The sequence below is a fragment of the Silene latifolia genome, chromosome 11 (assembly GCF_048544455.1).
Source record: "Silene latifolia isolate original U9 population chromosome 11, ASM4854445v1, whole genome shotgun sequence".
NCBI lineage: Eukaryota > Viridiplantae > Streptophyta > Magnoliopsida > Caryophyllales > Caryophyllaceae > Silene > Silene latifolia.
This window is the reverse complement of record NC_133536.1, coordinates 142,319,022-142,343,311: the sequence shown is the minus strand read 5'-3', so window position 1 is coordinate 142,343,311 and position 24,290 is coordinate 142,319,022. Positions and strand designations below refer to the sequence as shown.

Below are 24,290 nucleotides of genomic sequence, written 5' to 3'. Positions count from 1 at the left end.
AATCAATAAGTGTTTACACTTATGATAAACATCACAAGGTTGTAATATGATATTGACTACCCGAGTGTGATGTCGACATTTGTCGTTTGAGTTATTATTAACTCACTTTGTACATTGTTATATCCAAACGGGTTGTAGAGACAATTGAACCCCGTTAAAGTGAACATGGATTAACATTGTTTTTGCCCATAGTTACTTATATGAGGTGACGTCTCGAAGTGACTAGAGTGTGATGCGATTGATGGCAAGTTCAAGTGCCATAGAGTCATGTGAGATGACTAGTCGATCACATAGGCAGACTGTTAGGAACATTTTGTCGGGCCTTATGACCGCTTATAGAGTTCTGGCAAATTTATATAGCCTGGTCGTGGCGAGAGCTACTATAGTATTCAAAATGAGTCGATTCTTTTGACTAAAGGCTATTCACCTAAGATGGCACAGTTTCAGATTAACTTTGATTTGTGTTACTACGACCTTCGTAAATGGGGTCAAATGGGCATATTTTGGGTTATGATGGCTGTGGCTAGTCGAAGGGAATGAGTGCGATAGGAATTGTCCACCCCTAGTCAGGGTTATAACAATATCTCAGGGCCACTCGAGGAGTAATGAACTGGAAATGCGTGGCCACGCTCGGAAGATATCCAGAGTAGATAAATCCGGTCAATCAGTTATTCTCCAGATCGAGGAAACCACTCTCGATATGATCACTTGCAAGTACGACCTGAAAGACACCTTGCATTGAGTGGGAGATAGTAATAGGACAAGAGAATTGGTGACGCACACTTGTCGAGGACAAGTGGGAGATTGTTGGAATATGTGTCCTCCGACAATAATGCGATCACGACTGTTGATCATGATGATCACATGTTTAAGTCTCATTAAAATGAATACAATTGGGAAGTAATTTTGTTTCATTGGTCAACCGGTCAACATATATCGGTAATGATTGGTCGACTAGAGTTTGACATTCGTCGTGTGACGGTGGTGACAGATTGACCCCCTAGGTCATACCTAAAGGGCAATACTCTTAATTGATTATTTAATTAATCGTATAATGTTACGAGTTAATTAAATTACTTGAAAATTGACGGACGATTTTGGATGTAAAATTTACGTATCATATTGAAATGTGATTAAATAAGATACGGTCTGAGTAATTAAATTGTATAATTACTCGGATGAAATAAATTGTTTAATGTAACAATTAAATTTGAATGAATTGTTATAAATACAATCTGTTGTGATTTATAAATGGTAAAATATTTTTGGTACAAGTAATTATGATATTACTAAGTCGATTTTGTATATGACGTGTTTTTATTAATACGTTGATTTTTAATAAGTTAAAAATACATAACAAATATATGTGACATGTGACATGTAACATATAGACAATTGACAAAAATAATATGGACACCATATTATGTAAAGTGCCGAAAATAAAAGGAGGAGGAATAGACTTAATATTGTGTTTGTATTTTAATAAGAAAACATAATGATTAAAAAGAAGTCTAGCCATGCAAGCCTATGAACATTGTTAAGAGCAACAAGTCCATGCATTGGCTTCCCTTTCCTTCTCCTCTTACACGGTTTTGGGAAGAAAAATGTGATCATTGTTTTTCTTTTATTTTGCCTAATAATATACTAAAGGTAGTGTATTATTTTCATTCTAATTCAATCATCCAAAATATAGTTTTAGAGAGAATAAAAATCCTCCTAATTATCTCTCTAAAAACCGAAATACATAAGAAGTTTATAAATATTTTGGTTCCATTTTTCTACCTTGATTAATATTATAACTAGTACTTGTAATATTAATTTTAATTAAGAGGAGCCTTGGGTATAATACATAGGGAGAGATCTTACACTTAGATCTTTGTTCTTCCATTGGAAAAGCTCAAGAACAAGAAGAGAAAGGTGATCTCTCTTGTGCCCTAATAGCCGAAATCTATTATGTAAGGACATGATTTCTCCTCTATTTATATTATTGTTTGCATGCATAAGATCCGTTTTAATTTTATGACAAATTAGTTTAGACATATATGAGTATGTTAATATGTATATGAATCTACTTTTCTTTCAGATAGGAGAGGGAGATAGGCTAGGGTTAGAGAAAGAGAAACTGTCGAAAAAATGGGAAAAGAAAATGAAATGAATCTCGCGAACTTGCATTTTATATTAACGTGTCGACAGCAGCCATACTCGGTCGAGTACAGGAGTACTCGGCCAAGTAGGCTCTACTCGGTCGAGTATGGGTGATACTCGGCCGAGTAGCCTCAGCTAGGTCGAGTAAACAATCCTATAAAGCTCATGTTACAAGCCTGATCCCTCTCCCATTCATCCCTAAGGTATGTTTGGTCAACAAGGTCGGTCAACAGAGTTCTTAAATATCCTGGGTATTACAGTCTTCCCCCCTTAAAAAAGAACTTCGTCCCCGAAGTTCAGTCCACACTCCGCTCACCTCGGGGTCACGCACTGTGACACCCTCCACCTACCTAAAGGTGTACGGCCTCAAACCGTTCTGACACTACCGCCAAACCACATTACTCATGCAACAATTATCTACCACAGCTATTTCTCCAAGCAATACCAATCACTTACTATTACACATAACTAACGAAAATTAATAAATTTATCCGCACTCTCTTGTTAAAAGCAATACTACAACAAGCCACCATACACAACTACAAAACAAAACCCAACCACCACATTCCATACACCCATACACAATATAACATATGTACAAAGTATAACATTCATATCACTTGAGTACACTATGAATACGACTTCAAGGAAACATAAATGCAATTCCGAATACTAACATACATAATATACACGTGATTCCTAATATTATAGACATAATTAAACATTTATTTCCGCGACATTACTCGTCCCCTCTTAAAGGAACTTCGTCCCCGAAGTTCACCGCTAAACACCTTCCGTACCGCGAACCAACACATACGTCTCACCCGTGACATTAACCATAACTATAAATGACCTTACTTAATATTACAAAGCTTACTCTATGACATTACACGAATGTGACTCATAGCAACCGAATGTGACCACAATTAAGTTTTCTATATAGATCCAGAGGTGAGGTTAACAAATGATAACACTTTATTCGTTAGCCGTTATGTTAGACATGTACCGACCACCAAGTTCATTTATCCAGTTGGGCTGCTTATAACTGTAACCAAATAGGGAAGTTACGATAGATAACATAATCACCAACATGCAAATGTACACAACTATCAGAACTCCTCCAGTACTATGATGCCGTGACAATATGTCTAATCTTCATAAATCGATATACAACTCTAAGTACGTGCATACCAACGTAGACCGTTAACCCTAACTGATGCTATGAAACACCCACCCACTTTAACATGTAGACAACCACAAACATTTGACAGTTGATAAGCATACATCACAAGGGGTCCCTATAACAGTACAATTCGGCCGGGTATGAATGGTTACTCGGCCGAGTAAGCTCTACTCGGTCGAGTATAATAGTATACTCGGCCGAGTAAGTGCTACTCGGTCGAGTATTGTCTATACTCGGTCGAGTTGTAACAGGCAGAGAGCCAACAATTGCAATCCAACATCCTGTGTTACCTGCAACCAAACATACTACCACAATACGGAATATAACCCCTTCCACGAGGTCCACAGTTAAGTCAAAAGAAACGTAACGGCCTTAAGGCCAAGTACAGTCATCTATAGTAACTAATAAATCCCGAAAGTAAAAATGCAACATAAAAGTAATAAGTCCAACACAAAAGAAATAAATCCAACATCAAAGAAGCCACTCCAAGAAATCTAACAACACAAGGTCAATAACGAGGACCCTCCTCCATGTCATCATCACCACCGCGCTTAAGTAGCCGCACTGTACGCCCACACTGAAAAACCGTCGTCGCCGCCGATGAATCTCCTCCTAGCTGACTGCCATAGTCGGCTCCCCACTGTCCCGCAAGGCAACCAAACTCAGTCTCCTCCGGAGGTCTCCAGTAACTCGGGTCCACTCCATAGCTGTGGAACACTCCCGTGTCCACTCCTGGTCCCCTCCACCAGACAAGCTGTGCTAACTGTGTCCCTATGCCCTGGTTAAGGGCCATCTCATGCATGTTGCGGAGCACCAAAGTAGTGGAGATCCGCTCAGCCAGATCACTCGGCTGCATCCTGGGGTCATGCACTGTGGGGTAGGGCGAGTACTGGTAAGGGTAGAAGTCAGGGGCGGAGTAAGAGGGCTCAGGTACAACCGGGTCTTCCCTAGACTACCTCACCCTACGGCGCTCTCGAGGTGGAGGAGGTGCCTGCTGCTGCCCCTCAGGCACGGTGACAGGCTCAGGTAAGTTCAAGAGAATCCTTGGGTCAATCAGGTAGGTCTGGGGCGCAGGCCTAGGAATAGCACAAGGCTCCCACCAAGCCAAATGGTCAACCACAGGGAGATTGGCTGGGTCTGGAAGCACCATCCACATAGATCCCCTCACCCTCCAGGCATAAGACCCGTCATCCATCTTCCTCAACCATGTGTTCTGACGCCAATACTGAGCGTCCATGGTAGACACAATCTCTGCATACTCATTCCCCTCAGGAGGTGGGGCCTCAAAATCTGTTAGGCGCTGAGCTAGGCGGGTCACTATGGCCCCGCAAGCAATGTGTCGGGTATCGGACTGTGCCATACGCTCAAGACTAGAGCACACTACCACTGGAGCACTATAGTAGAACGGTTTCTGACGGTGTAGGTTAAGATAAGACATAAGCAACATGACCTCGTGAGAATTAAGCTTACTCACGTCATCCCTCGCATACAACAGGCAGGTCAACATCTTCAAGAACATACGGAGAACAACATGCTGAACATAGTTAATTAGCATGGAACTAGCGCTAGGAGCAGGTCGGCCGGTCAAGTATGGAAGGTAAGAAGGTGCACCGCTGTTCTTGGCCACATCACTAAGGTACCCCTCCCCTTCAGCCTCTAGACCCAAGTGGTCAGCAAACTCATCTAGGGTAAGCTCATGATCCTTATTCATGAGACGAAAGGAGACAGTCTTTCCCTTTTTATCATAAACATAGGAGCTCAAAAACTCCAAAGTCAAGTGGGGGTAGGTTTTCTTCCTCAGGTGATATAACCCCTCCATACCCAGAATCCTAAAGATGTGAAATATGTCCTCTTTAATCCCTAAAGTCTCAAGAATACCGGAATTAAGACAGCGGGTGGGACGGAATGGACGACGCATAAGGGCCACAAAAGCCGTACGGTGATTGAAATCAGAGAATATTACCGATGGATGTGCTTCCACCGGTGGAACTACGGGTTCACGATGGACTGACCCGTCTCAAGCTGAACATTACCATGAGTTCTTTTGCTGGGTAAGCCTCTGGTATTCACCATACTGCAAAAGGACAAGTTTAAACAGGGGATTGACACAACAACTCTTATAGCAACAGACGGTCCGTTTTCAATTGTACACATATTTTGAAACGATCTTTTAAGACAAATTTTATCACAAAATCACCAAATGCCTTACAAATTATATGATTAGAAGCTTTGAGTTGCCTCAAACCAAAGGATAAACATCAAACAAAGAGGTTTTCGTTTTTAGCAACCCTAGGATATAGAAATCAAATTTTAAACCATGAAATTGCTTAAACAAGGGCATATACGAGGTTTATATACGATTAAATCCAAGAATTAGCAAGATGAATACTCTATTTCAGATGCTCACAAAGAAAATTCGAAGTATAGCTGAAATTATACCATAATTTTGAAAATAAAGGGAGAAATCAACTTAAAACCTTACCTTAGATTGGTTTATAGCAATGGAGAATGAATTAATCACCAAGGATTGACCCCAAAAGCTTGAGAAAGGAAGGGTATAGAGTTTTAGAGAGAAGAAGAGGTGAAGATGGGGGCGGAAATAAGAAAGAAAGGGAACAAAATAGGGTTTTTGTATAACCCGTATAGAGTATCCTCCTTGCTCGATCGAGTTTTTAAGGACAGTAGCGAATATGATTTTCACCAAACGGACACTCGGTCGAGTAGCGTTATATTCGGCCGAGTATGGTCTACTCGGTCGAGTACAATACTCTACTCGGTCGAGTTTCCAAAAGTGAAGAGGAATTCATAAATTTTCATTGTTCCTGCAAAATAAATAACATCGTTCGGAGTTCCGTGCAACCGGCTCGTCACTATTAGAGCTTAGTTCTACTACACAAACACATATCAACACGTATTTTGTACATCCACTACCAATTCGATCATCATTTCTACCTTCATTCCTCACTTTGCTATGAAACGATTACACCCTACCTTTTAGCATACTTAGCAATTAATTACTGTACCTGCATGGTCTAGCTCCTATAACACATCATCCCAGATTCCGCTACTCACAAAATATACACTTAACCACATTTACCAGGCAACAATCACTACACAACGCAATCACTGTTTAATAATTGATTAACTTACCTCTGGTCGCACATCGCAACCATTCCATCTACACACCTTGACACATATTATCATAAACATAGATGCACACAACAATCATCATTAAGCAATCAACGACTCTCACTAGCTACCCTTTTTCCCGTGTCTGGCTTAAGTTCGATGTGGCCATGATTTTGAAATGAGGGCGCCTTCTCACCCAAAATCTAGCATCGGCTGGGGCTCCCAACGCACATACACCAGGTTCATTTTAATTGACACCCTACATTCATTAGATTCATTGGTTCAGGTTCCAAAATCGTCGGCTCTGATACCACTTTGTAACACCCCCGCACACCAGGACGCCTTACCAAGGACCATCCCAGTGTATGGCGGTGTCACCATCTCGGTTTCCCGAGGAAGTAGATCAAATTAGACAATAAAAGAACAAGTTTAAAAGATCAATATACCATATACCATATAGTTCTATACAACCTCTTAAGACCAAAGATTAAACTACAACAACTCATGACACAGCTCTTCTAGACTGGTAATGTGATGACTCGATCCCTCCACTCCTAGCAGCCACAATCAGCAGTACCTGCTAAGCCAACTGCTCACCGTCCCCGAATGGATCACCGCAGGTTTTACAAACACAACACGGGGTCAGTATTACTCAATCAATGTAAGGCAAACAACAAGGTAACCAGCTGATCATCCACACACCCTGGTCTCCCGATCTCACACAGTAACCGACTACACACCGAAGTGTGTAGTCCTGCCAGATTACCCATCACAACAGGTAATCCACGCCGCCAGTGGGTGACCGCAGCCGATCCCACCAAGTCCAGCTCATCAACGAGCGACTAAAAAATCCCTGTCCCTTAATGTGCACATCCCCTCCCGAGGCGGGTTCCACGAAGGGCGAACTAGGGTGTGAAGCCACTCCCGCAAGTGACTCCACCACAATCACAACACACAGCATCACAACTGTCACAACCTCTCCACACTAACACCGTCACAACAACGCCCATACTCCGATGATCAGCAGTTAACAAATATCACGAAACAATCATGCCATAACAATTAACAGTAAAACTGAGTAGAAAACCCTACCTCGTCGCAAAGCATGTAAGACATCCATACACAGCCAAGCACGACTCCAATAAGCATCCTAACATTCATAACCACCACCTATTACAAAACTATACTCATAGAATCACTCAAAAGAACGCAAGGCAGAGACTTACCTAACAATATGCATCGGCAGTGACATAGACGGCCACCACACACGTCATCCGAATCCCGTCCTTCCCATGGTGGGGGTTTAGGCTATATACCTTAAAGTGTGAAGAGATGGGGGTGATAGGAGAGGGAGATAAGCTAGGTTTAGAGAAAGAGAAACTGTCGAAGAAATGGGAAAAGAAAATGAAATGAATCTCGCGAACTTGCATTTTATATTAACGTGTCGACAGCAGCCATACTCGGTCGAGTACAGGAGTACTCGGCCGAGTAGGCTCTACTCGGTCGAGTATGGGTGATACTCGGCCGAGTAGCCTCAGCTAGGTCGAGTAAACAATCCTATAAAGCTCATGTTACAAGCCTGATCCCTCACCCATTCATCTCTAAGGTATGTTTGGTCAACAAGGTCGGTCAACAGAGTTCTTAAATATCCTGGGTATTACACTTTCCTCCTGCGGAAGAAAGATTTCCGTGTTTCTATTATGGAATAGCGGATTAATCTTATTTCCTTAATATTTTATATGATAATTTCGGGATATATTTTACCAAAGATTAAAAGATTGGAAAATATGGAATAGAAATATCCGGAACATTACAGAACATTCTGACTCGGCATTTTAAACGGTTATTAGAAAATGAAGACGGTTTTTGACCCGGACTCCAAATGTACTCTAATTACTGTCAAAACGACCGTATCGGCGCGTAGATGACGACTATGCGGTAGACACAAGTGTTTGAGCGATCACTTGACGATAAACTTACGAACTGTCACAAATCATTCCGTGTACCAAACATGCGGCCCAATCATCACCGGGTGGTTTGCGGGAGGTGCAGAAATGAGGTATCTACACATTTGTCTCCTATATTGGGGCATGTATTGATGTTTTTTACACTTATTGAAAATACATAATGCCGAGACCCCGTGCAAGGACTCTTTCACCTCCACCCCGCGTGTTTGAGGAAGCGATAGAGCGGCTCATTGCTCAAAATGAGGCACTTATTGAGGCCCTTAGAAACGTCACTAGGGAGAGAGACGCGGCGATGAATGCCTCGACCGTGAGCACCGCCATCTCGCGCCACCGCCCCAAGCAAGTACCTTGGGGTGAGGAGCCTTGACTCTTTAGTGATTGGGTAAGAGAGATGAAAAACGTGATTGAAGTGGTAAGGTGCCCTGAAGAGCTTAAGGTGGAGCAAGCCGCCTTCTACCTAGAAGGCTGATGAGGGCAGCAATTGTCATCTATTACTCCCTAATCAAACTCTATTTATAATCTCAACAAACTACTCTTAGTAAAGTGGAAAGAAAAGGTCGGATCCCAAGGGATGGGTATTGTATTGATTTATCAGTTGTAGAAAGCTATGTCTTTGGTGTCACAATTTGGGTTGAGTTTGAGGTTTGCAATCTAAACTACTTAACAAAGGAAATGTAAACAAATGAAAGTAAAGCATAGCAAGCATATGGGGTTTTTAAACAATTGATTAAAACACTAGGGTGTCATGGGTTCATAGGGGAATCATGTAGAGATCATATAAACAAGTTTCATAGATGCAAGCAATTTATTGTTGTAGTGGAATCGAGTTAGTTTATATCTTAAAATTCCTAGGAAGTTTTGGGTCTCGGAGCGGAGTCGGTCAAGACTTTACAACACCTATAAGTCGACTTAATTCTTCCTATTCAACTATATGCATGGTCTAACAAGCCTTGAGTTTGTTTATGTCTTACAAGTCTTGTTGAAAGGATAAGAGATTCATGCTACGTTGTCAATCAAGAATTTCATCAAGCATAACATGTGCATAAGTTGAAAATATAACAAGCAAGCATTCATATGAACTTATTAAGTAAAGATCTACCCCATGATTAATTCCCCTAATCCCTCATTAACCCTAGTTAAGGAACTACTCACTCATTATCATGGTGGACATGCTAACAATGGTGTTAATCATATTAACAAGTCTAAACATGATGAAAGAGTAAAACAATAAACAAAGATTAAGTAAGGAGTTGAAAAATTGTACCAACTTAAGATGATCAAATATAAAGCAAAGAATAATAGAAGAAAACTTGATGAATGATGAAGAGTTTTCAATTCTCCAATAAACCCAAATAGTCTTCAAATTACCCAACTAGATCTAAGAACACTTGAATAATTAAGGAAAGATTAAGATGTGATTAAGATTGAATTGTGTAATTGGATTGTATTAATAACTTGGATAAATCTAAGATAACATGCTAATATGGTAATCTAACTTGGTAATCAAACTCTAATACAATGGAGTATTTATACTAAGTACAAGTATTAGGGTAACTAAGGGCTTAAATGATGATTAAATCCCTAAAATGAAGATTAACGTTTTCCAAGTCCTTCATGGAGACGCCCGACCTTCCCCTGTTGGACGCTCATGATGTAAGGAAAAAAGCCCGCCCTGCTCAAGGGACGCTCGGGCCGAGTCTTAGGATGCCCGTCCTTCTCTTTAGGACGCTCGGGCCGAGCTTGGGACGCCCGTCTCAAGGGTCAGTTTCGCTTCTTCTTGAATTGGCTGCCTCATGATCCGTGGGAATCGTTGAGGAGCCATGGAGGTCCTTCATCATTGCCAAAATACTTGTTTTATTGAATTAGGCCTTTAGTATTGGTCTCCTCTTCGTTGCTTGATCGTTAGATGCGATTCATTTAGCTCCGTTTTGCTCTATATAAGCAAGGTTAGCATTCCTCTCCTACCAAGGACACAAAACCTCATAGAATATGCAAAGTAGGAAGCTAAAGATATGAAACGACCCTAATGCATGAAAGAAAGTATAGGAACGAGGCTAGTTAGGGAATTAAATGTGTGTAAATACGAGTCACATTAAATATCCCCAAACCGAACCTTTGCTCGTCCCGAGTAAAAAGGTGACTAAAACTATGACCTTTATTTATAACCTAGCTGATGTGAGACAATTTGAGGGTCTCACTCCGCCCCTTCAACTCACAACAAGACATCTATGAGGTAAGATGCCTTCTTGAAAGGCAAGGTGGGGCTTGCCAAAATGGCGATGCATCCTAGCATTAAGCACACAAAAACAAGTAAAAGGATGCATCTACAAAAGAATAACCACGTTCCTCATCTAAGTGGTGGAAATCATCTATAAGGGAAGAAATTTAAGGGTACACACTCTATCATAGATATTAGTTCTCCTAGTTACTAAGTCCAAGAGGATACAAACAAGTCACCTCCAAGTTGTGTTAAACTAAGCTACTTTTGTGTACAATTGCTAAATGCTTTTGTCAAAGGTGATCAGATGGGGGTGTAAGGATGATTGATCGGTCCGTTTCGTGTTCACAATTTAAAGGTGTGGTCGTTGGGTCACGTCCGAATCAAAACACAATTTATAGCTTCACAAACAACTCTACAATTAGTAAAGAGGCAAGTAAAGGTCGGATCCCAAGGGACGGGAATTGAAATGAGATTTCTATTGAAACTAGTGGTGTCTTAGGGGTGTCACAATTTGGGTTGATGTAGAAGGTCACTAACTAAAATAGCAATGTAAATAAACAAGCAAGATGAATTAAAGGGGTGTAAACAATTGATTAAAAAGCACTAGGGTGTCATGGGATCATAGGGGAATCATGGGAATTGATCATACAAACATGTTCTCAAATTATAAGCAAGCAATTATTGTTGTGATGGATTGAGTTGAGTTATATCTTACAATCCTAGGAAATTTTGGGTCCCGGAGCCGAATCGATTAGATTGTACAACACCTACAAGTCGACTTAATCTTCCCTACTCAACAACATGCATGGTCTAATGAGACTCGAGTTGGTTTATGTCTTACAAGTCTCATTGAAAAGATAGGTGATGATAGTAAATGCAAGGATTCATAGGCTTAGCATTTCATCAAACATAACATGTGCAAGAGTTGAGATCAAAACAACCAAGCAAATAAAACATGAAAGCATATTAATTTAAGCATGAATCATTCCCCATGTTGGTTTCCCCTAATCACCCATTAACCCTAGCTAAGAGACTACTCACTCATTATCATGTTGATCATGCTAGCAAGGTTGTCAATCATACCAACAAAATGAAACATGATGAATAAATGAAAGTAATTAACAATAATTAAAAAGGGATTAAGAGAATTATACCTACTAATGATTCCAATAATAAAGCAAAGATAAAAGAAGTACTTGATGCTTGATTGAGAGGTTGTCAATCTCCCAATAATAACCCAAATAATCTTCAATTACCCAAAATAAAGGATGAACAAAAGAGAGATTAAGGAAATAAAACTTGTATTAGAACTTGATTAATTGTTGATTACAAAACTAAAGAGAGATTTTGTTGATATTAACTACTCTAATTATTGATAAGAAGAACATGCTCTTCTAATTAGACTAATGGGGTATTTATAGTGGAAATTAGGGGGATGCATTAGGGTTAACTAAGAGCTAAACTAGTAATTACACTTTTTAGATTGAGCAGGGAGGAGCCGGTATTTTTCGAAGGAAGGGCTTCTTTCTTCGTAGCTTGGAGAAGAGGAAATCGCACTGGCCTTTGGAATCCGGGCGGATTAGGGCCGGGACGGGCGGATTTCTGGTGATGGAATCCGAGCGGATTCAAGAGAATCCGGGCGGATTGTGGAGGTGGGATCCGAGCGTCTTGGTGGAAAGCCGCACGGATTCGCACTGGAGGACGGCCGGATTGGGGACAATCCGCACGGATTGTGTGCCTCAAGCAAGGCTTCTTCTTCTTTTCTTCCCTTTTCTTCATAAATTCCTTGGGGATTTCCTTGGGGACTCAAGGATCCTTTTTCAACATTGCTCATCTACTATCATATGTACAAAGGCCTTCTAATCTTGTCTCTCCTTGATGCTTGGTCATTGAATTCGATCAATTTAGTCTTGTTTTGCCATGAAAATGCAAGATTCTTACTCCTTTCCTACCAAGGGATCAAAATCTCAAAGAATATGCAAAACAAAGAACTAAAGATAATAAATGACCCAAATATGCACTAAAAAGCATGGGAACAAGGCTAATTCGGGGGCTAAATATGCGCTAATTATGGTCACATCAAATATCCCCAAACCGAACCTTTGCTCGTCCCGAGTAAAGAGGTGACAAAGAATAGGACCATTATTTAAACTAACCTAATAACATAGCCGATATGAGACAATTAGCGGGTCTCACTCCGCCCCTTCAACTCACAACAAGACAACCATGAGGTAGGATGCCTTCTTGCAAGGCAAGGTGGGTCTTGCCAAAATGGCGACACATCCAAACATTAAGCACACAAAATCACATAATGGATGCATCTACAAAAGAATAGCCACTTCCTCATCAAGTGGCGGAGGCACTAAAGAGGAACAAATTCAAGAGCATGTAATCCTTCACAAATACTAGTTCAACAAATTACTAAGGCTAAGAGGATGGCACTAAATCACCTCCAAATGGTGTTAAACTAGACTACTTTCGTCCTCAATTTCCAAATGCTTTCGTCAAGAGCGATCGGATGGTGGTGGAATGATGATCCCTATGATGCTAGTAGCATATGACATGACAAGTCTCGAATTCTCTACAAAAGTAAAGGTCATGGATCGTCCCAAGCTCGACCAAGTGGTTTGACAAAAAGGCTTTTTGGGAATGAAATGCTCAAATCTTTATACACAATGGGTGGATATGACTAGTATTCAAAATTGTCCTCATTTCAACTTTCACATTTCAAAAATTTAAGATGGGGTTTGTCCCTTCCGGGCTAGTGTCCTTTGCTTTCGCCAATCGCTTATTAGGCAACCGGTTAACCTCTAGACAATAGCTTTTCGGGGTGATAGTCACTCTGTCTCTGGGCGGCTGAATTCACAACCGTGTGGGGGCCCAATTCAATGGATCCCGCACCAAAGCACATCGAAGTGGTACGCCTCCATCAAAACAACTTAAATTTCTCAACATTCAACAATTCATAACATTTGAGGGTTCCTTGGCATTAAATTACTTCCACATGACAAAATTCCTTGAAATGAGCACTTCAAGCTTATTGATAGAAAATATTTTTGGGTTGCCTTACCACAAGGTCAATCAAGGTCACCTAGACAAGTTAACCAAGTCCACATCGCATCACGGGGTTGGATAGGTGACTCACATGCAAACCCTTGACTAGGCCTTGGGTCTTGGGTCAAAAGACACTAGTATGACACTATCTAGGGTGTTTTACAACCATTATAGTAGGCAAAGTCTTAAGTTGAACAAGTATTTGTAATGGCTTAGTTGCTCTTGTCAAAGTTCTCAATTAGGCACTTTTCAAAACTTTTATCTAAATGCAACTACATGCTATGATGCAACTAATATAAACATCCTAATGCAAGTGATTCTATCAACTAATATGACATATAAACTAAATGCAAGTCCTAAGTTCACATTGTTATACCGCATCAAACAAAATAAAGCCACATAGTCATTAACATAAAGAGGAAAAAGGAGATTGGAAAGATCATACCATGCGGTTTTCATTATCCTTATGTCTCGGATGTGGCGTAGTCGATCAATGTGAACAAGGATAGAACAAACTCAATATATACAAAACAATATATACACAAGACTACAAAGGGAAATAAATATGTTTTTGGGTTTTTCAATTTTTAAATTTTTATGATTTTCGAGATTTTTCAATTTTTTTGGATTTTTGAATAAGAGTTAAATGTTAGAATTCCCATCCCCACACTAATATGGGCATTGTCCTCAATGGCCAAAATGATGGAAATTATGCAAAGATGATGCATGATTTCTATACTAAATGCAATCTATACTAAGCTACACTACATGATGCATGGTTTTTGTTATGACGGAGAGGATAATTTAGATTACCTCCCGTTGTGTATGCATTAACTTCCCCAAACCGAGTTAGACACTATTGCTAATGTCCAAGGATGGGTGTTGTTCATGCACACACTATGAAATGCATGAAACTAATTTGTCATTTTGGATTTTGAAAATGGGAACAAAAAAATGAGAACACCTCAATGGTACCGAGGTGTGAGTCCTCTATGGTGCTAGGACTACTCCAACAATGATCAAGAAAATAATTAAAAACAAAGAGAGATATAGACAAACCATGAGAGGGTAGGAGTCTCCAAGGCTTGCTAATCTTCCATCATATCATTATCATCACCACTTTCCTCATTAGAAGTGGTCTCAATGCCACTTCCCTCTTTATTTGCTTCATCACTTTCTTCCTTATCTTGCTCATCATCTTCTTCACCATCCTCTCCTCATTACTCACTTGCTTCTTCACCAATGTTATCATCAACTTCTTCATTACCAGCAACCTCATTGTCACCCGAAACGACCCTAGATGCACCCGGAAATAGGACTTCTCTATCCGCCCAACTAGGCAAAGGACATAATGGGTCAAGTAGTCCTTGCCTAGCTAAGTGTAGGAGGGGAGAATATTGAGCCAAGTAAGCATTTTTCCGGTCCTCAAAGGCTTGCTTGTGCATTGCTTGCATGAGAAGAGTAAAATAATCATTTCTAGCTTCAACTCCTTCCGGCTTGAACTCTTGATACTCAAAGGGGTAGGGTGGTATGACAATGGAAGAGGAGGGCATTTCAAGTTCACCCTTTTGTTGTTGAATAATATACTTGGGCTCTTTAGAAAGGGGAAGTAGATAATTGGTCCGGTGGACGCTTAGACGACAAATCTTTGAAGGCAAGGTGAACGATCTAGCTTCACTAGTGAGCCATCCATACTTGGTATCAAGAGGGTTATGAGCAACCCACTTGTACTTGTGTATCATAGTATGCAAATCAACAAGATGACCACCCTCCTTTGCTTTATACTTGTTATCCTTATTGAAGTTAGGATCAAAGTACTTAGCTAGGATAGTGACTAGGCCGCCATTGACAATAACTGTAGTGCCCTTCTTCCCACAATCAATGTTGAGCCATCTATCTACCAAAAGCCTCAAAGAGTTGAAAGGCTTGGTGTGTACTCTTCCAATGTTCAAATCCGATTCAAGAAGAATAAAATCAAGTTTGGTGAAATGGTTGGTATCTTTCCTTGCAATAATGGTGTTTCCTATGACCTTGTGCCATACTCTTATGCCCGGATGGTGGACTAAAAGAGCACGACTCGCATGAAAGTCCTCAAATTTCCTCCCGGAAATTGCCTCCCAAAGAGGGTCGGGGTCATACTTTCCATAATTCTTAAAATAACTTGGTTTATCACTAAGACCCAAAATTTCACCCAATTCTCTAAAGGAAATGCGTCTACTAACATTAGCTAGATGAAACTCGAGATTCTCCCTACTCTCAACTTTGGTGACTGTCAAAGAACTCAAAAATTCCAAGGTAAGGGAGGGGTATGTCAATTCTTTTGATTCAAACAATTTCTCTAACCCCATGGCTTTGAAAAAGGCTCTAGTTTGCTCAAGGACACCCAACTTTCCCAAGGTGTCTTCACAAATAAATTTGGTGGATTGAATTGATTTCCTAGCAAACTTGGCAAAAGTATCTCTATGGGTTTTGGAAATAAAAGTTACCTCCGGATATTGCAAGAGTTGATCGATTTCCGGAGTAGAAGATGTTGTTGCTCCCATAGAAGGTTGTTGTTGTTGTTGCACTTCCAAGTTTGGTGTTGCTACCACCATAGCCAATGCTTTCTTTGCTTGAAGAGCCTTTTGCCTTTGCGAAAGTGCCTTTGGTGCCTTTGTTGCCTTTGTTGCTCCCTTAGTCCTTGCCATTGATGAACTAACCAAGAAAAGAATGAAAAATCTTCAATTTGTAGTATACCCAAATCGATTTAAAGGTGAAAGGCTTTGCCTTTATGAATTCAAAAATCGACTCAAAGGTTGAAGATTTTGTGCTTGGTTTTGATTTTTATTGAAAAAGGAGTGATTAATTTGTTGTTGAAAGGATGATTTGATTTGATTTTGGTGAATGTAGTTGAGGGATTTTGTTTTTGTGATGGAGAGGATGAGGGTTTTGATGTTTTGAAGTAGTGTTATGAATGAATGAATGAATGAATGAAGGTGGGAGGGATTTTATAAAGACCGAAAAGTTCGAACTGCAGGGGCAATCCGTGCGGATTCTGCCCAATACGGGCGGATTCTGCACTTTCTGGGTTTGATAAAACTCGCCTAAAGACGGGCGGATTCAGAAGAAGACGCTCGGATTTGCTTGATACGGGACGGGCGGATTGTCTTGAAGACGGACGGATTTCAGTCTAGGAAATTTTCCTTGTTTTCCTCAGCAGAGAAGACGGGCGTCTTCTATCCAAGACGGACGGATTCCCAGAGACGGGCGGATTGTAGTTCAGGACGCCCGGATTCTCTTACAGTAAAAAATCTTTCAAAATTTCAGCTTATAGGGACGTGTGTCTTCAACCCAGTACGCTCGGATTGCATGAAGACGGGCGGATTGTTTTGAATCCGCTCGGATTCTACCCCTGTATACCCAGATTCAGTTCCATCCGTGCACAATGCATATCCCTTATCAACCTCCTATTCTTCTTCAAATCTTGTGTTCTTCATTGTGGGGGCACTACTAAGGCACGGATAGCCTAGGAAATTGCCATCCCCACACTAAGCGAAAGCACTACACATCAATTTGAGATTGTTAGTCCCTCCCTCACTTCTCTCAAACATGACAAATATCTTGATCAAAGCAAATAAAAATCCAACGATGACAAAAAATGCAATACAAGAATTGAAATGCGAGTTAGGGAGTTAGAAAGATTTACAAATGGTGGTTTAGGGAGGACTCCACCAAACTCTCATTCTTGATGAGATGTCAAGGGGGCATGTCCAAGGTGTTGTTGATGTTGCTCAACACCTTGAAGAAATAATCAAAAGCTTGTTCATTATCACGGTAGAGGTCTTCAATAGACCTTGGCCCTTGTTGTCGGTCTTTATCGATGGCATTACCAATGTAGGGATTAAAAATCCCTTCAAATTCGTCGTCCCAAAGACCACAAACTTCATTAAGTTGATCATTGAAAATCTCTTGATTTGATGGAGACAACTCTCCCAAATTCTTCTCTTGGCCAATGAGGCCATTCTCTTCTTCTTTGGTTGATTTTGATGAGCTTTGCAAGCTTTCCTTGTCACAATTCACTTGCTCTTTGAATGGAGCATCTTCAATTTTTTTCTTCCATTGGAGTTCCGATTTCTTCCTTTCATCCTTTCGGCTATAATGATCAATCATAAAACATGGTTCATGCAAATGAGGAGCTCTCATAGTCTTGTCAAGATTAAAGGTTATGCTTTCATCTCCCACTTCTAGAGTGAGCTCACCATGTTTCACATCAATCACCGCACCCGCGGTGTGTAGGAAAGGTCTTCCTAGAATGATTGGAATGTTGGAATCTTCCTCCATATCAACAATGACAAAGTCCACCGGGATGAAAAACTTCCCAATTAAACGGGGACATCTTCCCATATCCCTAATGGTGTCTTTGTCGATCTATCGGCCATTTGGAGTGTGATGTTGGTGCATTTAAGCTCTCCCATCCCCAACCTTTTACTCACCGAGTACGGCATGACCCTCACACTAGCCCCTAGATCACATAAGGCTTTGTTGATCGTTGTGTCGCCAATGGTACACGGTATTGAGAAGCTTCCCGGATCCTTTAGCTTTGGAGGTGAACTCCCTTGAAGTATTGCACTACTCACCTTAGTGAAGGCGATAGTCTCAAGTTTCCAGATCGACTTCTTCTTTGTGAGGATATCTTTCATGTATTTCGCATAGGCCGACACGTGATTGATTAATTCCGTGAAAGGAATTGAGACTTCCAAATTCTTAACAATTTCCATGAACTTTCCAAGTTGATCATCAAATTTGGGCTTGGCTTGACGACTAGGAAAAGGAAGTCTAATCACAATGGGCTCCTTCTCCTTGACCTTGTCTTCATCTTTCCTTGAACTTTCTTCTTTTGATGATTCTCCATCCTTGGAGTTTTGCACAATTTCTTCCTTTTCACTAGCTTCCACAACTTTATCCTCAACTTGCTTCTTCGGTGCTTCATACCTAGTACCACTTCTCAAGTGAATGGCACTAACCGTTTCATGTCTTGGGGGATTACTTTGAGGTGGTAATTGCCCCTTTTGTCTTTGTGAGCTTGAAGATGCTAGTTGAGTCAATTGTGTTTCCAACATCTTGGTATGAGCTAGGATGTTGTTGATGGTGGTTTCCTTTGCTTGACTATCTTTTTGCATTTGAGTGAAAAATTCTTGTTGATTCTTTTGCATTTGGAGGACCGCTTTTTGGACATCAAAACCTTGGTCATTTTGGTGATTGTATGGATTTTGATTTTGGTAACCTTGGTTTTGATTGTAAAAGGGTCTTTGATTTTGGTTTCTCATGGGTGGTGGAGTGTATGTTGTTTGAGGGTTTTGAACATTTTGGCTTTTGTATGAGAGATTTGGATGGAATTTGGTGTTTTCATTGTAATAGTTGGAATAAGGGGTACCACTCTTGTATGCTTGGAAAGCATTCACTTGTTCATTTGTTCCCCTACATTCACCTTGGTCATGTCCCAAAGTTCCACAATTCTCACATATCCCACTTGGGATTGATGAGGATGCCGTCATGGCATTAACATGATGCTTTGGTGATTTTGAGACTTCTTCAAGTCTAGCCATAGCTTTTTCAAATTTCAAATTGATTGTGTCAATATGAGCACTAAGTTGAGCACCCAATTGAGTAACGGAGTCCACTTCATGCTTTCTTCCTCTAGTAGCCTTGCGAGGTCTACTATATTGTGAGTTATGGACCGCCATTTCCTCAATCTTGTTCCATGTTTGATTGTCATCAACTTCGGTGAACATTCCATTTGATCCCATGTTGAGAATGTTCCTTGAATCCTCATATAGACCGTTCCAAAATTGTTGTACCAAGAACCATTCGCTAAGTCCATGGTGAGGACATGAGCGACAAATTCCCTTGAACCGCTCCCAAGCTTCATACAAAGATTCTTCATCCCTTTGCTTAAAACCCGTAATTTGAGCCCTTAGCATGTTAGTCTTTTCCGGTGGGTAGAATTTTTTGTAGAAAGCTAGAGCCAACTTCTTCCAAGAATCTATTCCGAGGGTGGCCTTGTCAAGGCCCTTCAACCATTGCTTCGCGGTGCCGATTAGAGAAAAAGGAAATAAGACCCATCTAATTTGGTCTTGAGTCACACCCGTTTGAGAGATTGCATCACAATAGTCGCAAAAGGTTTCCATATGAGAATGAGGGTCTTCACTAGGCATCCCCCCAAATTGGCTCCTTTCAACTAATTGGATGAAGGCGGATTTGGCAATAAAATTTCCGGTTAGATGTTGCGGTGTAGGAGTACCATTTGGTAGGTTCTCCTCGGTGGGTACGGAGTGTGACGAGAATTTAGGCATTGTAGGTTGATTTTGTGGGGTATTGTGTAATGGGTTCTCCTCTCCTTCTATTGCGAAAGGGTTGACGAACTCAATAGTTGGTTGAACAACTTCACTAATACCTCTCAAATTCCTCCTAACAAGTCTCCTATTGTTCGTCAAGGTTCTTTCGATTTCACGGTCAAAAGGTAACAAATCACCTTGTGACCTCCTAGACATGCAAAATATCAAACAACTCGAAAACAATTAGAACAAACCTTGAGGAGTTTTACTTCCCCAAGGCGAAGAAAGACACAACTAATAACAATAAAAAGAAATCTAAATCAAGCTAACACCGTCCCCGGCAACGGCGCCATTTTTGATCGGTCCGTTTCGTGTTCACAATTTAAAGGTGTGGTCGTTGGGTCACGTCCGAATCCAAACACAATTTATAGCTTCACAAACAACTCTACAATTAGTAAAGAGGCAAGTAAAGGTCGGATCCCAAGGGACGGGAATTGAAATGAGATTTCTATTGAAACTAGTGGTGTCTTAGGGGTGTCACAATTTGGGTTGATGTAGAAGGTCACTAACTAAAATAGCAATGTAAATAAACAAGCAAGATGAATTAAAGGGGTGTAAACAATTGATTAAAAAGCACTAGGGTGTCATGGGATCATAGGGGAATCATGGGAATTGATCATACAAACATGTTCTCAAATTATAAGCAAGCAATTATTGTTGTGATGGATTGAGTTGGGTTATATCTTACAATCCTAGGAAAATTTGGGTCCCGGAGCCGAATCGATTAGATTGTACAACACCTACAAGTCGACTTAATCTTCCCTACTCAACAACATGCATGGTCTAATGAGACTCGAGTTGGTTTATGTCTTACAAGTCTCATTGAAAAGATAGGTGATGATAGTAAATGCAAGGATTCATAGGCTTAGCATTTCATCAAACATAACATGTGCAAGAGTTGAGATCAAAGCAACCAAGCAAATAAAACATGAAAGCATATTAATTTAAGCATGAATCATTCCCCATGTTGGTTTCCCATGTTGGTTTCCCCTAATCACCCATTAACCCTAGCTAAGAGACTACTCACTCATTATCATGTTGATCATGCTAGCAAGGTTGTCAATCATACCAACAAAATGAAACATGATGAATAAATGAAAGTAATTAACAATAATTAAAAAGGGATTAAGAGAATTATACCTACTAATGATTCCAATAATAAAGCAAAGATAAAAGAAGTACTTGATGCTTGATTGAGAGGTTGTCAATCTCTTAATAATAACCCAAATAATCTTCAATTACCCAAAATAAAGGATGAACAAAAGAGAGATTAAGGAAATAAAACTTGTATTAGAACTTGATTAATTGTTGATTACAAAACTAAGGAGAGATTTTGTTGATATTAACTACTCTAATTATTGATAAGAAGAACATGCTCTTCTAATTAGACTAATGAGGTATTTATAGTGGAAATTAGGGGGATGCATTAGGGTTAACTAAGGGCTAAACTAGTAATTACACTTTTTAGATTGAGCAGGGAGGAGCCGGTATTTTCCGAAGGAAGGGCTTCTTTCTTCGTAGCTTGGAGAAGTGGAAATCGCGCTGTGCTGGAATCCGGGCGGATTAGGGTCGGGACGGGCGGATTCTGGCGATGGAATCCGAGCGGATTCAAGAGAATCCGGGCGGATTGTGGAGGTGGGATCCGAGCGTCTTGGTGGAAAGCCGCACGGATTCTGCAGCTGGAGGACGGCCGGATTGGGGACAATCCGCACGGATTGTGCCTCAGCAAGGCTTCTTCTTCTTTTCTTCCCTTTTCTTCATAAATTCCTTGGGGATTTCCTTGGGGACTCAAGGATCCTTTCTCAACATTGCTCATCTACTATCATATGTACAAAGGCCTTCTAATCTTGTCTCTCCTTGATGCTTGGTCATTGAATTCGATCAATTTAGTCTTGTTTTGCCATGAAAATGCAAGATTCTTACTCCTTTCCTACCAAGGGATCAAAATCTCAAAGAATATGCAAAACAAAGAACTAAAGATAATAAATGACCCAAATATGCACTAAAAAGCATGGGAACAAGGCTAATTTGGGGGCTAAATATGCGCTAATTATGGTCACATCAATGATCCTTATGATGTTAGTGGCATATGACATGACAAATCTCGGATTCTCTAAAAGTGTAAAGGCCAAGGATCGTCCCAAGCTCAACAAGGTGGCATAACAAAAATGATTTTTGGGAATAAAGTGCTCAAGTTAATTAAAACAAGAATAGTGGATTTGACTAACATTCAAAATTTGACCTAAATTTAACTTCCGCATTTCACATTTCAAAACTTTGAGATGGGGTTTGTCCCTCATTTGCAATTGTCCTTTGCTTTCGTCAATCGCTTATTAGGCAACCGGTTAACCTCTAGACAATAGCTCTTAAGGTGATAGTCACTTTGTCTTTGGGCGGCCGAATTCACAACCGTGTAGGGGCCCAATTCAATGGATCTTGCACCAAAGCACATTGAAGTAGTACTCCTCCATCAAATTTTTCGGCATTTCAACAATTCAAAACATTTGAGGTTTCCTTGGCAATAAAAATGATTCCACATCACAAAAAAATTTGAATGAGTACTTTCAAACTTATTAGAGAAAAGTATTTTTGGGTTGCCAAACCACCAAGTCAATCAAGGCCCCCTAGATAAGTGGATCAAGTCCATATCACATCATAAGGTTGGATAAATGACACACATGCAAACCCTTGACTAGGCCTTAGACCATGGGACAAAAGATACTAGTATGAAATATCCTAGGGTGTCTTGAGAGTATTCTAGCAAACAAAGTTTTAAGGAGAAAAATGATCTACAAGGGCCTTATATACACTTGTCAAACTTCCCAAATAGGCATTTTCACAAAAGTTTTCTACTATGCAAATTAAATGCCATGATGCAACTAACATATATACAACTCTAATGCATATGCTTCTATCAACTAATATGCCATATAAACTAAATGTAAACTCTTAACAACACAAAGGTTCATGCCGCATCAATCAAAATGTAGCCACATGGTCATTAACATATAAGAAGGAGAAAGGAGATTTGGAAAGATCATACCATGCGGTCTTCTATATCCTTCATGCCTCGAATGTGGCGTAGTCGTCCCAATGTGATAAGAGTGACAAACAAACACATATATATACAATTCTATACTACAAAGGAAAGAACATGTTTTTGGAATTTTTAAAATTTTTATCATTTTTGAAATAAGGGTTAGATGTTAGAATGTTAAATGTTATAATTTTCCATCCCCACACTAGTATGGACATTGTCCTCAATGGACAAAACGATAGAAAATTATGCAAATGCATGATATTATATGAAATGCATGATTCTACACTAAATGCATAGTACATGGAATATATTTATATATGATGCGTATTTACATGTGATGCAAACTAAACTATGCTATATGATGCATGCTTTCGATTGGTCGGAGAGCTAATTTAAATTAACTCGGGTTGCCTATGAATGAACTTCCCCACCAAATAAAACACTATCTCTAGTGCAAAAATAGGGAAGTTTATTCACAAGGCATGCAATGCAATGCATGAAAGTCACTTTGTCATTTTGGCCGAGGTGTGAGTTCTTTGATGGTGCTAGGACTCAAAAACTCTTAGCCATCAAATAGTCCAAAATGACTCTAAATGTTCCAAACTACAAGTTATACAAGTCATGCAAGTTATGTAAACATGAGATAAAAACAAAGCAAAAGGAGGGGTAGAAGACTCACAATGGTATAGGTTGAGATGCTAATGTAAGCCATCAACCCCGCATTTGTGTCGTCCTTCTTCATGCTTTGTCAAAAATCAACTTTCACTCATTTTATCATCATCATCATCATCATCATCATTATCATCATCATCATCATCATCATCATCATCATCATCTTCCTCCATAGACCCGGAGGCTTCATCATCATCATCTTCTTCTTCTTCACTTGAACTTTGCTCATTATCATCATGGATTGATTCACTACCTTCCCCATCCTCATCATCAACATCCTCCTAACTCCTAGCTCCCCGGAAATCCCTTTCTTCATCTTGTGAAGCTTGAGGAAAGAACACCTTCTTATCCACCCAATCCGGTAAAGGACTCTTAGGATCAAGGAGTCCTTGCCTAGCAAGATGATAAAGTGGTGGATACTAGGCGTAATAGGCGTTCATCCGATCTTTGTAAGCTTCTCTATGGATATGCTTCATTAACTTGGTCAAATAGTCACTGCCTTTCA

At 40.2% G+C, this 24,290-nt stretch overlaps 1 non-coding gene across 1 annotated transcript; it reads left to right on the top strand.

Moving 5' to 3' along the window:
- Positions 1-19,552: 19,552 nt before the first annotated feature.
- On the top strand, positions 19,553-19,659 carry LOC141616538 (small nucleolar RNA R71). The gene has a single exon (XR_012530881.1). It is a non-coding gene; the product is annotated as a small nucleolar RNA R71 (small nucleolar RNA).
- Positions 19,660-24,290: the final 4,631 nt, after the last annotated feature.